The sequence below is a fragment of the Rhincodon typus genome, chromosome 34 (assembly GCF_021869965.1).
Source record: "Rhincodon typus isolate 14 chromosome 34, sRhiTyp1.1, whole genome shotgun sequence".
In the NCBI taxonomy this organism is placed as follows: Eukaryota; Metazoa; Chordata; class Chondrichthyes; order Orectolobiformes; family Rhincodontidae; genus Rhincodon; species Rhincodon typus.
This window is the reverse complement of record NC_063365.1, coordinates 7666174-7679270: the sequence shown is the minus strand read 5'-3', so window position 1 is coordinate 7679270 and position 13097 is coordinate 7666174. Positions and strand designations below refer to the sequence as shown.

Below are 13097 nucleotides of genomic sequence, written 5' to 3'. Positions count from 1 at the left end.
GGTGGGGGGAGGGACGCGAGGCGTGAGTCGGGGGGGGGGAGAATGTGGTATGATGAAAATCATACCACAGTCTCCAAAAGGTCAGAAATAGGTATGGGCATCTCCTGCTTTCACAGAAGTAAAATTCAGCCAGAAAACTAAAACAGATGCAGAAAGACCAGGAGGAGTGGCCACTGTATAAGCCAAAAGAAACATTATTTCAAAATCTCAAAGACCAAAGCTGAAAGAAAAATGGATATTGCAACTACAGCACATCTAGAAGAATAGGCACGGAAGATGCAACTGGCAAGGATTACAGTCTTACCTGTGGTGGGCAGACATAATGGTAAGTGTAATTATAAATATGGAAATTTGCTGAGTTAAGTGCTGCTCAGAGACAACCGAGCCATGAAAAAGTGAGGCAGCAGGAATTCAATATAGATGCAAGACTTAATATGTAAATGCACAAATGCTCACGTATACATGTGTACACCTCTTCCAGCATTATTCAAGGGCCAAAGGTGCAGTAAAGTGTAACTGAACCGGAAGTATTTGGGATGCTTATAGGAAGGTTCCCCGCACCCCTCATATTCAGAACAAATTGGAACTGGTATATAATATCCTTCGTCTGCAAAATTATTGAGACAAAGTATTTCACCCAACAACCAAACCATATGGGATCCTTCAACTGAGCCAGGGAGTTCTAGCTACTCTTGACAAAATCCTTTGACAGTGAAGCACCAATTTGTAAATTTTGCACTTCCTTACGCAATGATCAGACAACACTTCAATACTGACAGTAAAAGCAGGCAAATGATCAAAAGTCATACACGGCAGTAGAGAACTTTTTCTACAAGTTTAATTTAAAAAGTACTGAGCTTTAGGCGTTAATTAGGGTACTTTTCTATCACTTGGGCCAACTGGTGTTTGCTCTGAGAATGGAGGGGAGTATTTATAATGCATTTTGATGTGGAGCTCAGATGTTGTGGCCAAGTGAATCAGTCAGCTCTGAACCATGTCGAATGACCATCTGGTGAAGTATGAGTCACAGGAGACTCAGTGTTCGCAAGATTACAAATCTATCATAAAGAGTTTTGTAGAGAAACAATGTATAATCTTGCAATTAACTGAGGAGGAAAAGAAGGAAGAAAGAATTTCTAGAAGTTAACCATACAAATAGTGCAAAAAGCAGCATATACTCAAATTCTTAAACTATCAGGAAAATTATATTGTTCATATAAGCAATGAAAATAAAACTAAAGCATTGTTAATACCTAAAAATCCTTGAAGTTGACTAATTAAAAATCAAATTACTGTAGAATTAAAAGCCTGATCATATGTTTGGGGCTATATGTTTGGTATGGAAATAATACTTTCTGCCAATGGATGCTAAAACTTTTATATGATGTTTTTTTCACACATCTGCTTCCTTACAAATTCTCAAATTTCAGGAATTCCACGCTGCATCTTAAGCTGCAAAATCTAAATTTAATGACACAAAGCAGACTTAGTAACAGGGTTATAGAAAATACAAATTGTTAAACACAGTCAAACAATATTGTGTTTTAGGTCTCACAAAACCCCAAGTTGCACAGAAATCCCATTTTATTCATGTCTACAGAGAATACGCTTTAACAGATTCAAGTTGTTTATGTGCCTTGTTATAAATCAAGGAATGTATTAATTGCCCCTAGTTCTTGAAAACTACTGTGTTTCAAATTACTGCATGATCAGCAGAATGGAAAGCCTGCAGGCAGTGACTTTTTGCTGCCATCCAGTGTTAGTTATTGGTATTTTCTACGACAAAACAACTTAGAAATGCAGGCAAAGGAATATATTAAATTTAGTTGAATGCAAGATCGTTACCCACAACACGTAAAGGCTCAGCATTGTATGTAACACTAATGTATCTTTATGAAAACTCTTAAAAATATAGTGCTATTTCTGTAACTAATTAAGTTCACTGGCTTCTATTCACTATTAGAAGCAAGGGCATTGTGATAAATAACGAGCTTGCTACCACTGTCTGTGCAATGCTATTGCAAATTTAGCATTTTTTTGTTGCATTAAGACAGCATAGAAATTAACGATAATATAATTAGCTTTAAAATACTTACGAAAAGGTGCAAAGAAAAATTAAATGTCAACACATCCATTTGGAAGAGAGGCAATTCTACTGATTTGAGAAGGGGTCTTGAAGATAGAGCAGGAAAAATATAATAATGGCTCCATTTTGCAAGATTAATGAAAAATTATTCTTAAAAGGAAAAATTATAAACAGCATATTAGCTAGATTTTGCACTACTCATGAAACTGTCAGTAACTTCTGCAGTCTGCACATTGAAGTTAAACGCAGACACCGCTGTCAGTTTTCAATCCTTCTCCAGGGAGTGCACTGTTGAGGTTCCCCCAAAATGCAATCAATTAGAACTCACTGAACTGAAGAGAATAATGCTCTTGCATTATTAATCTTGCTGTAAAAACCTTTGAGAAAGTTGCATCTTCTTAAATGAAGCATAATTAGGATTTTAACAATATAAGAAGTTCATAATTACTGGTAAACAATGCATATGGTCCTGAAAGAGTAATTTCCTATTTGGTGAATACCTTTTATTTTAATGAAAAGAAATTCTATGTATAAAGATTGTTTATATTCAGTTGCTACTTTAATCCTATATGCAAATGAAAATCACCCATCTTTCTATGTGTAAAATTAAAATTAAAAGTGGTTTTTTACTTCTTGGGGGTGGGGGGTACTTCTTGTTTGTTACATTTGAGGATACTCCAATGTAATTCGCTACTTACTCCCTTGGTGTCATCGCTGATACTGAATGCCTGGAGGTCCCCCTGATTTAATGCTAGATTTGAGGAAGAGGGGCTAAACAAAGTGGAGATTATTAGATCTTTGCAGGTTGTTTTCTTTAAGGCCTTGTTTTTGCCATGGATCAAAAAAATTTAGTCCATAAATTTCACACCTAACTGAAAATAACATCCACAGGCTGATCTGCCATTTTCAGTTTGTTGGTTTCACTTTTTCTTGGATCAGTTGCATTCCTATCATTTCTGATATAATAATGTGCAGACTTTAGGTACGTTTTTTGGAGATGTTGTGCACAGACTACAATTGCTTCTTGCGCTCAAGACTGTGGCAAATTTTGTCTGCCTATCAACAGGCTGGTGTGGTTAATGTAAACTTTGGCAGCCTTGAATGCAAGAAGGTGTTTTCTGCAGTTTGCTAATGTTGTGAAGGAACACACGTATGTAAACCTACAGCTTTAATCTTCCTCAATTCCTGCCACTAAAATACTAACTTCATCTTCCTGAAATGTGACTTGTGACAATACTACGGCTTTAAGAGGTGTACTTTATCCTGTTTTTGTCTGAAGAAAGGTTTTAAGATAGGTGTTTTTGATTCAATAATGTAAACAGCTTGTGAGGCCTTGGGGTTTTTTTAAGAAGTTGAAACAATAGAAGCAGCGTGAATGGGTGGGGTCAAGTTCCCACAGAACCAGGATTTTTAGTTTTTTAGTTTTCAGTAGTAGTTCCTGGGGTCTTAAAGCTGGGTGGAAGGTGCAGTACATCTCTCCCTGCTACTCTGAGTGTTCTCTTGATGTTTTTCCTCCTATACTAGAGAATTACCCATGAGATAATCTAATTTTTCTGAATTCACTTTTTTGCCAAAGGTGTGCTTATGGGATATTACTATGTTGGAACAGTTGCCATTTAGTAGTAAAATAATCTGTTATTCTGTTAAGTTCTCCATTAGAATTCAATTAAACCAATTTCTTTTTTGTTGTATTTTAACTATAGCGTATGAACAAAGTATGTTTTGCTTCAAATCTGCTGGTTTGACCCAATCGAATTACATTTGGAACACACACCTTACACACCTTTAAAATAAGAAAAAGTTACAGTCCAGACTATCTTCTTACTATATTCTGAGGGGGTTTAGTCTGGTCCATAACAGATTTAATTATATTTATGATCAGTTCAGGAGAATTGGAAATTCTGTTTGCTAAACAGGCTCAGCAGTATGAACACACACTGAAAATGGATCATACAAACAGAAAGCAAAAACTAGGAAGAAATTGATCACCCTCAGGGTGGCATGCTGTTAATGTTGTGCTAACACAAGGGTTGTGCTAGGTGCACATCTGTTCACAATTTACATAAATTACCTTGATCTGGGACTCGATTGTAATATTTCCAAATTTGCTGTTGACACCAAACTGGGTGGAAATGCAAGTTGTGAATAGAAGGAGGCTTTGAGAAGACTTGGATAGTCAAAGTGAATGGGCTAATACACAGCAGATGGTATATAATGTGAATGATATAAAAAACAGAAAACAGAATATTTCTTAAATGCTGAGAGTCTAGGAAGTGCAGAAGGAACTGGGTGTCCTTGTTCATGAGTCACAAAATCAGCATACAGGTGCAGCATGCAATTAGGATGCAAATAGTGTGTTGGTCTTTGTCACAAGGAGATTTGAGTACAGGAGTAAAGCAACAGTTATACAGAGCTTTGGTGAAACCACACCTGGAATACTGTAGACAGTTATGGTTCTTTTACCAAAAGGGGGCAGAATATACTTGTCATGTAAGGAGTACAATGGAGGGTCACCAGTTAACCCCTGGAATGGCAGGATTGTCATATGATGAAACTAGGTCTGTATTCCCTGTGGTTTCAAAGAACAAGGGGTAATCTCATCGAAACATATGAAATTCTTACACAGTGTGTCAGGTTGGATGTAGATAAGATGTTACCCCGGCTGATGAGTTTAAAACCAGGCGACATAATCTCACTGTAAGGGGCAGGCCACTTAAGAACGGAATGAGAATAAGTTTCTTCACTCAGCATTGGTGAATCACTGGCATTCTCTACCCCAGATAGTTGTGGCATGTCAAAGACAGAAATCAATAGGTTTTTGCAGACTAATGACATCAAGGCATGTGGAAACAGTAATGCCGAGTGGCATTCAAATAGATGATCAGCCATGATCTAATTGAATGGCACAGGAAGCTCAAAAGGCTAAATGGCCTTGTCCTGTTCCCATAAAGCTGCTATTACCTCACTGGTTACATCAGTTGTTTCCCATCATCCCTACTAGGCTGCATTTTCCCGTCAGTGTTACTATGGCATTCTGTCTATACAACAGCGAACACTATTAATCCACTATTCCTCACCTCAACAAGCCAATATGTAGACTGCCATATGACATATTGCATTATCAATCTTCTATCAGCTTTCAATTTGGCATAATGACAGTCAATCCCAAACACTATTATTTTTAATTCAAATGGCAACAGCAGTAAAAGATCATCATTCATCCCTTTTGCTATCAGGGAATTCACTTCATAGTAATGCAGAGAAAGCCTCTTTGCCTCAGGAAAGCTGCTGGGTTCTGATGATTAGATTGCACAGCATCAAAATAAACTCTTTATTCTGGCTCTCAGGTCGCACAAGTTGCAACGATCTACTCTCCATATCCAGTCTCAAGCAAATTTCTTCCTTGATATTCTTAGAATCTAAGAACAATACTTCAAGTCTCATCAGCCCATGCCAGCTCTTTGAAAGAGGTTTCCAATTTGTTCCACTCTCCCACCTCCAGGCTCCCTTCCCAAAACTTATCCAAATTCCTTCAGTAATATGTTATTGAATCTGCTTACCTCCTACTGTTCCTGGTGCGCACATTGCTGATCGTAACTTGCTATGCAAAAATACTGTTCCACAAGGCATGCAATTTGTTCTGGTTGATGTAACTAATATTCTCCAAATACCTCCAGCCACCGAAGGGATCAGCAACAAGATAAAGGGATCAGGAAGATTGGGGCCTTATTGCAGGGGGTAGATTGTAGAACTCAGGCAAAGATTATTTGGGCACCGTCCCAGTTACAGTGCCACCTCGGACAGGCACCTGGATCCGGGTTAAGTGTGAAGGCACATCCTTTCTGAATGCCTTGTGGTAGTAGCCTGGGAAATATGGTCTGCAGCAGTAACAGCTGCAGGAAAATGACCAATGGTCATACTTATAGCCGCAGCTTGCCACACTGGCTTGGGTTAGCTACCATCCCATCCACCTTCCAGCTGCAGCTCAAAGTGGAAATGGAGGGTTTGGAAGTGGGTTTGGATTGAGAATCAGATTATTCTGACTTTAATCCCTGACCCAATTCAAAATCATCTATTTCTTTCAGTTGAATTTTTTTAACAAAACAGGCATTAGGCAGGATAGACAGTCAGCCAGAATCCAGTTACAGTAGTGAACTAGGGCACAAATTAAGAAGAGTTGGAACACTTATCCTTATTTACTGGTGGTGTGAAAAAAGCCAAGTAACTTGGATGACAATTTACATTCTCTGCTGGCAATAATTCTCTGTCCTGGAATGTATCTGTTCAATCTCAGTTCAATTTTGAGTGAACAAACAAAACAAAATCTTGAATTTGGCATTCATACTGAATGGGGCTAGAAAGATGACCAATATCAACGTGGCATATGGGGGTTCTCGTCCATGCCGTGGTCAAGTCATGTTTCCAGACAGGGTGAAAAGACTTCAATCCATATCAAACCAGCTGCAACATATGTCAAATTTTAAAATGTATGTATTTCCCCAGTATGAACGTATATCAATTTGAAAAGTTCAAACTTTTGCTGAGAAAAAAACCCCACAAACCAGGATAAAAGCACAGATGGGGGTAAGCATATATGTGATAGTTTTACATGTCAGCATAGATACTTTACAGATTTGAACTGCAGACTTATGGCCGGGTCATTCAATATTTAAATATTGAAATTAAAAATTTAAAAATTATTGTAAGTACATCAGAATGAAGTGTTACATTACATATTGATTTTAGTCATAATACCTTCACAAGAACAAGGACTGTCACATGTTATACTCCTCAAATCACAAGTACAGATTCAAACAAATAGAAACCTCAATGTTCAACGGCCTTTCTCTTGTGCATTCACTGACTACATGGCAATAACTTGAAAACTGTTTGGAATAAAACTTCAGCAGCAGACTAAACAATGCAGTGGAACAAACATTGGCCCCCATTTTAGATCCAAGCTGGGCTAATGGAAAGGTCTGTAATGACACAAATAAATGTGTTTGTAGCACACCAAAGGAAGGCGAGTCTGGGAAAAACAATATCACACACCATCCCCAGATGAAATAGGAAGAGGACTAGGCTTTTCAGCCCCTTGAGCCTACTCCATCATTCAGAAGGATCACGGTTGGTCAAACACATTCCTCACGTCCACTTTCCTGCCCTTTCCCTGTAATCCTTGATTCTCCTCCTGATCAACAATCTATTTGAGCCTTAAAAATACACAAGGACTCTGCCCCCACAGCTCTCTGTGGCAGGGAGTTGAAAAGACCCACAACCTTCAGAGGAAATTCCTCCTCATCTCAGTCTTAAGTTGGCACCCCTTTATTCTGAGACCATGTCTTCTGGTTCTAGACTCTCCCATGAGGGAAAACATCCTCTCAGCATTCACCCTGTCATGCTCCTTAAGCATACCACATATTTCAATAAGATCACCTCTTATTCTTCTAAACTCCAGTGAGTGGAGTCCCAACCTATTTAAATCTTTGCTCATTAGACAATACCTCCATACCACTCCCCTTTGAGTCAGTAGCCATTGATATCACGACCCACTCCAGGACATGAGCATAAAAATCAGGCTGACATTCCAGTCCCATATTCAGTGAGTGCTAGGGCCAGAAGGTCCTGCTTTTAGATAGTACATTCGATCAAGCTCCCATTGATGCTTGCAAGTTGACATAAAAGATTCCACAGCACTATTTCAAACCAGAGCAGAGGGGTTATCACCTGTGGTCTAGCCAACATTTATCACCCAGAAACACAGTCACAGATTACCTGGTCATCATGCCATTGCAATTTGTGGGATCTTCCTGTGCATAAGATGGTGACTGCATTTCTGACATCTCAAAAAAAAACTTAATTGGTTGCAAATTGCTTGGCACATCCTGGGCTTGTGGAGGGTAGTGTACTAATGCAAGCTTTTGTGTTTGGTCTATGCATCCACCATTGATAATCTGACAGCCAACTAATGCCTCATTATTGATGACTGCAAGTTATTTCAGCACAGATCAGCAAACACTCTGCAGTACTGCCTGCTCTCAATGAATGGCATACATACCCGTGGCAAACCATGGTCCAGATGGAATCACAAACACTGTTTTTTCTACACATCTTGAAGTTGAACACAAGGAAGGATGAATGTATCTCTGGGTGGTGGTGGTGAATAGTCTAAAATTTAAAAACAAACCAAACAAAATTGTGAACCATACATTCAACTTAACATAACTGCTGTCCAAATACTAGGCTATGCCTCCAAGCTGCTTAGTACATTGTTGTACAAAGAGCTCAGGATCAAAATTTACTGATTATGGTGGGGATAGGAAGGAGTAGGAGGGCAAGAGGTGTTGTAATTGTTGACAGATGCACTTTCATTACTACTATTTAATGCAGTTTGCTCTATTACAACAGTAACTGTGATTCAAAAAGTACTTCAGCGACTGAACAGTGTTCTGGGAAATGAGGCAGTTATGGAAGGTGTAGCATAAACGCAAGTCTTTCTTGTTGGTTTTATTTTAATAGATAACACACATTTAAGTTGTACTTAACAAGTGACTATCAAGGAACTATTTCCTTGCATTTACTTGTTGGAACGATTTGAAATGAAAGCAAATATCTATAACTTTGGCCTCGTAAAAACTTATACAGACTCCCTATAGATGTTTTCAGTTGATGACATTCCAGAAGAGATGGCATAAGGAGCACTACACCATGTCGTATAACAATAGTTACCCAGAAAACCAATGACACAAAGAAGAATAGTTCCGGAAAACACAATATTGTCACTTAAGTTTACTTCATCTCTCAGCACCTATGAGAAACAGTGAAACACATTTGTGCCAAACTAATTGGGTCAGCATGTTTTTTCTGTGATACATCAACTCAATTCAAATTGTTGCTGTTAGTACGAGTGACTCTATAAACAAGCGAGCAGCATTCTAACGTTTTAATAAACAAGTTCTTTTCTGGACAGAAATGCAGATTCTGGGGAAGGACAAAAGCAACGAGGTGCATTGCTTAGAATTTTCTCAAGTGGATATAGTGTGAAAAGGTTATACATATACCATTACACTGCAGGGAAATCCTGGTCACAATATCAACACAATGTTCTATGGGCAAAAATTAAAATTTCATGCAACTTCCCTTTTTATCTTTCATAGAATCATAGAATGCCTGCAGTGAGAATACAGGCCCTGTGGCCCAACAAGTCCACACCGACCCTTGGAGCATCCCACCCAGACCCATCCCCCTACAACCCACACACCCCTGAACACTACGGGCAATTTAGCATGGCCAATCCACCTAGCCGGCACATCTTTGGACTGTGGGAGGAAACCGGAGCACCTGGAGGAAACCCACGCAGCCATGGGGAGAATGTGCAAACTCCACACTGACAGTCGCCCGAGGGTGGAATCAAACCCGGGTCCCTGGCGCTGTGAGCCTGCAGTGCTAACCACTGAGCCACTGTGCGCAAGATCTTCCCCAATTTAGTCAACACTGGGTCACCTAAATAGTTAACTGGAGTGAAGGATCAGACAGAAACACACTACTGAAAATTCAATTTCTATGTAATTCTAACCGCACAGTCCTTCAACAAAATTACGCAGATTTATGTCTGGAGCTGCATACTTGGCTTTCAGACTCTCATCCGGCAAGAGCAACGCCCCCCTCCCTCACTTCCATTTTCATTAAATTGTATTTTCTCTTTCACAAGAGAACATGGGAGCTGTGAAAAATCAACTGGTGAAACTAAATTAATCTGCTAAATGTTGGTAACATAGGCTAAAAGACAGACTCTCATTGTTAAAGGCTTTAGTTCTATAATTTCTCAGAGCCTGCTAAAATCTACAGCAATAGCATAGCATGCACTGTGCCTTACTGTAACGTGACAAACCTATTATTTCACCTACATGCATTGTCTGTAGGTCTTGCATGATTTTAATTCACAGGTACTGATATTTTATTAAATGTACATAAATGTACTTAACCAAGCAGGGTAAACTGATGCCAGTGATATTATCCTATGAATAAGAACATGAAATAGGGCAGGAATAAGCCATTCAACAAGATCATGTCTGTTCTGCCCCAGGCCTCAACTCCTCTTTCATGCCAGCTCCTCAACATTTCAAAAATCGATCTACCTCCTCTTTAAATACGTTCAGTGATCTAGATTCCAAAACTTTCTGGGTAGACATTTCCTAGCCTTAGCGATAAGAAATTTGTTTGTATCTCAATTTTAAAAGAATGTCCCTTATTCTGTGACTATGACCCCTCATTCAAGATTCCCTACTAGTCAAAACATATTCTTAAAATCTAATATGCAAAGGCCCTTTAGATCTTGTACATTTCAATAAGATCACCCTTCATTCTTCTAAACATGGATGAATAAAGGCCTAACTTGTTTAGCCATTATTGATAAGTCAACTCCTTATCCCAGCAATAGGCGGAGTGAGTCTCTTCTGAACTGCCTCCAATACCAGTATATCCTTTCTTAAATTTAGGGTCCAAACTATATGCAGTGCTCCAGGCCTCACCAATACCCTGCACAGTTGCAACAAGTCTTTCCTATTTTTAAGTTCCACCTGCACCTCCCCCTTAGCAGTAAAAGCTAAATGTCTATTGTCACCTTATTTACCTGCTGCATCTGCACACTAAACTTTGGTGTTTCATATACAAGCAAACCCAGATTTCCTTGTGCTGCACTTTTTTTTTGGATCTCTCTCCATTTAAACAATAGTGTGCCTTTTGATTTTTCTTACCAAAGTACATGACCTCACACTTTTCCAAATTAAATTTCATTTGCCAAGTTTTAAGCCACTCATTCAATTTATCTACATCACCTTTGCAGATTCCTCATATCTTTCACCCCAATTTTTTTTGTTTTGTCAACAAATTTCAATCATTATGCTGACCCCTTCTCTAATTTATTGCTATAGATGGTAAATAACTGATGTCCTAGCACTGACCCTGGTGGCACCCTATTTATATTTTTCCAACCTGAAAAAGATCTATTAAACCTGACACACTATTTTCTGTGTGTTAACCAATCCTTAATCTATGCCAATACATTATCACCAATACTGTGAGTTCCTATCTTGCGCAAAAAACTTTTGTGGCATCTTATTGTAGCCTTCTGGAAATCCAAACATACTGCTTCTACTGGTTCCCCTTTATTAACTCTGTTTATATCCTCAAAGATCTCAATCAAATTTGTCAAACACAATTTCCTTTTCACAAAGCTGTGTTGATTCTGTTTGACTGTGTTAAACTTTCCTAAATGTCTTGCTAGATCTTCCTTAATAATGGACTTGCATTAACAACAAAGTTAAGCTAACCAGCTTATAGTTTCCCATTTTCTTTATCCCTTCCTTCTTGAACACGGTACCATATGAGCAGTTTTGCAATCTGTTGGAACTCCCTGAATCCAGCGAGTTCTGTAATACATACAACTGTTATAATTCAGTCAGAGTTCTGCAGCAGCCATTGCTGACTTGGAGGTCATGATCCCAAAATGTCAGCAACCCTACTTTGGGAAGACCTGAATTAGAGATAAAACAGATTTTAAGCAATTTAAGAGGCAGGGAAATGGGCTAGAAATGACAAAATGGGAATATCTTTAAGAGGTTGGAAAGCAAAACAAATTAAATGACAAAGAATACATGGCCAAAAGAGTTAGTAGTCATATAAGTAAATAAACAAAAGATAGGCCTAAAGGACGTATAAATGGCAACAGCACAATTATTATAGCCACCAACCGAAAAGGTGGTGATGATCTGAAGTTGTTTAACTCAACGTTGCGTTTGGAAGGTTGTAAACTGCCTACTACAAAATTAAGGTGCAGTTACTGTAGCTCTGTTCAGTTTTATTAAGACATTGTAGGAGACCAAGGACACAGTTGTCAAAGTGGACCTCGTACTTTTCTGAACAAACTCAAGAATTTACTGATGATACCCCTATCGGTAAAGAAAGGTGTTAAAAAGAAATTTGGACTACTCTGCAAAGTGATATAGATGGTTAAGTGAGTCAGCAAAAATATATCAGCTGAATATATGGACGGACGGACGGACGGACGGACACACACACACACACACACACACACACGGAGGCCACTGCCTCGTGGTATTGTCGATGGGCTGGTAATCCAGAATACCCAGATAACATTCTGGGGACCCAAGTTCGAATCCTGCCACGGCAGATGGTGCAATTCGAATTCCACCAAATATCTGGAACTAAGAATTGAATGACGACCATGAAGCCCTTGTTGATTGTCGGGAAAAACCCATCTTGTTCACTAATGTCCTTTAGGGAAGGAAACTGCTATCCTTACCTGGTCTGGTCTGGCCTACGTAACTCCAGACCCACAGCAATGTGGTTGACTCTGAACTGTCCCCTGGGCAATTAGGGATGGACAATAAATGCTGCCTAGCCAGTGATGTCCTCATCCCATTAATGAATAAAGGATATATGTGAAAAAATAAGAGGTTGACTAGTTTGAAAGGAAGAATAAAAAGCAGATTATCCAAATGGACAGATACTGCAGAATGATGAGAGGGACTGCTCATATATAAATCACAAAAGGTTAGCATGCAATGAAAGCAAGTAATTAGCAAGGCAAATGGAGCATGGTGGTCTTTAGTGCAAGGGGCATGCAAAATAAAAGTAGGAATGATTTACCACAACTGTGCAGGAGTTTGGTGAGATGATACCTATAGTACCGTGTACGGTTTTGGTCTCTTTATTTAAGGTGGATTCCCATAGAAACTGATACTTTTGGAAAGATGCTCAAATTTGTACAGACTGACTGGAAGAATCACTTGGCAAGATTTCAAAATGTAAGTCTTTTACTACAATAAACTAAAACCAACCTGGTCTAAACACTATCAGAGATAGTAGGAACTGCAGATGCTGGAGAATCCGAGACAACAAGGTGCAGGGCTGGATGAACACAGCAGGCCAAGCAGCATCATAGGAGCAGAGAGGCTGACGTTTCGGGCCTAGACCCTTCATCAGAAAA

General features: G+C 39.0%; 1 protein-coding gene across 1 annotated transcript in view; it reads right to left on the bottom strand.

Moving 5' to 3' along the window:
• LOC109917756 (AP2-associated protein kinase 1-like) overlaps positions 1-13097 on the bottom strand; it is a 90582-nt gene that overhangs the window by 43657 nt on the left and 33828 nt on the right. The gene's annotated exons all lie outside the window — the stretch shown is intronic.